Source organism: Protopterus annectens, chromosome 9.part0 (genome assembly GCF_019279795.1).
Source record: "Protopterus annectens isolate FY-2018-M chromosome 9.part0, PAN1.0, whole genome shotgun sequence".
Lineage (NCBI taxonomy): Eukaryota > Metazoa > Chordata > Ceratodontiformes > Protopteridae > Protopterus > Protopterus annectens.
The window spans coordinates 1528934934-1528937379 of NC_056743.1; positions in this window are offsets into that span (position 1 = coordinate 1528934934).

Sequence of the window (2446 nt, forward strand, 5' to 3'; positions counted from 1 at the left end):
GCTAGAATAACACTACTATCCTGCTTCATACATACCACATGCTTCCCTCATCCTTGCCAGTCTAGCCCCATGGGTTCTTATATTGACCTTACGGTCCCTGGCAGCTGTGAAAAAAAAAACAGAACAGAATTCCATTATGAATACCAGTCTTGCCATTATTCAGCTTTTAAGTCTTAGAAGTATTCTCTGTAGTTGATAATTACACAGGTGTGGGGTGTTCGCAGTCCTACATTCCCCTATCCAGTGGTCAAGGATATTCCCTCTTCCTCCTCCAGAGGTCATTATAGTGATGCCTACATTGTTCAGCAGTGTGGGGGATTCTGGTGGCACTGGGTATAGCCCAGGCTAAACTATCCCAAGCTTCCAACTTATACTGGGAGACAGAATAGCCCCCCTGCAAAAGCCTGGCACAGTGGTTCTTAACTAGGAGTCCAGTAAAAATCTTGGACTCCTGGACACCCCGTCTCTGTGCCCTAAATCTGACACCTTCCCCACAAACACCTGCCATGTCTGCCACACATCTAGAGCAATGGAGAATGATAGTTTTCCACCATTTCCAGTCATTGTGTTTACTGGGAGTGTGCACACTGTTTGAAAATGTTGTGCTCCACTTACCATCTCACAAACACAGTGCTCAGCGGTGCTCACCACCAAGCACTGTGCTTGTGCGATGGTAAGAGGGGTGCAACAGTAGCAAGCAAAGCAAATTCAAGGTTACTGGATATACAGACAGTTGTGTATGTGTGTTAAACTAATGTGAAGGCTATGACAGTCCAGATAGCAGAAATATACTTACAGGAATATAGTACGCAATATACCCACAGTCATACATTTGAGAATAAATATGATAATACGTAGATAAATGAATACATAACTGATACAATACTAGTGCATCAGCCTGCATGCATATAATTAATATCAGCTACACAATGTCAAGTTTTATAAGTGAGAGTGACTATAATGGGAAGTGGAACAACAATAAATGTGCATGGAATATGCTGTATTCGAACCTAGGAGCATGTGTATGACAATCCTTTGCTTACATCTGTTGCCACAAGAAGGTTGAGAAAACATTTGTCTTTGTTGCAGTCCATTGCTATAAACTGCAATGTCACAACAGTAAAACAAAGGTTGCACACCCTCTGCTAGAACCCAAGACCATCTATGTTCTAGCCATACACTTATACCTTTCTGCCACAGGACTAGTTACTAGACATTCCCTATTTTACTAATCATTCTTAAGGTATCATTGTTAACCGACATAGAATGTTGCTTAGCAATGCCAAATAGTATTAACTGAATGCATCCAGTTTCTATTTTTGTCTGTCTGGTCCTGTCTGACCAGTTTTTCAGTTTGCACACTGCCACACTTCATGCAAATAAGATAAGCACAGACAAACTAGACATTCATTTTTTTGCTGTGTTTACACTAAGTGGTACATTGTGCAAATGGTACCCCCCCAAAAAAAAAACAGAAAAAAGGGAGAAATAGTTGAAATGAAGAAAAGCAATATATGACATACCATTAGAAAATGTCAGTACACGTGAGATATTTCTACATATGTCTGGATTAGAACTCTCACTCCAATGCACCTTCAGAACACAGGATGGGTGCATAACCCTCTTTACCACACAAATAGCTTTGCAGCAAATAACTTAAATCAATATGCAGACAACCAACTGCAACAGTATCTACGCTAACATCAAACCCTACAAGTGTTATTTGAACATGTATTAGTTTTTGATGTAGTGCATCTAGTGATCACACAACCTGTCATGATTATTGTTTGCAAATATACAGCTCTGCCTTACATTTCTGTGTTTGTTGACCATTCTTCCTTTATCTGGCAGTAATCTGAGACATGCAGTGTGTGAGCCATTCTATATCATTGACCTTAAAAAGTGTGAGGATATTAAGTGGAAATAATATCATATACAATTGCCAACAAGTGAAGGGCAGGTTAGACGCTAAGGAACACAACCTGTGACTTGTGTGCTGCTTACTTACATTATCAACCTTACATCTAACAGTTTGTAGATCTAACCTGACACACCCAGTGGAAGTAAACAACCTGCAGTACTGTTGCATTTTCCTTCTCTCAACCACTAATCATTCACAGTTGCAATCCATTTAAAACAAACACTGAGGGAGTGCCTGTACTATGTTTACATCTACATGGATCCAGTTTTATTTTTGGATTCAGCCCCTCTAATGAGTTCACACCTCATTTGCATTTTCACTGTGCTAACAGGCCTGAATCCACACCATATGAAAAGGTAACTGTGTAGCTAGGCAAAGTGATGATGAGGAGAGTTCTACATGTTTGTAAGACTGCAAACCACATTTTTCTTCACAATATATCTGTACAGAGGAGTACTGAACTTCAGAAGGTATGCTTCCATTTTGTCACTTTCATACTGAATATGCCAGAATGTATTTAAGGAA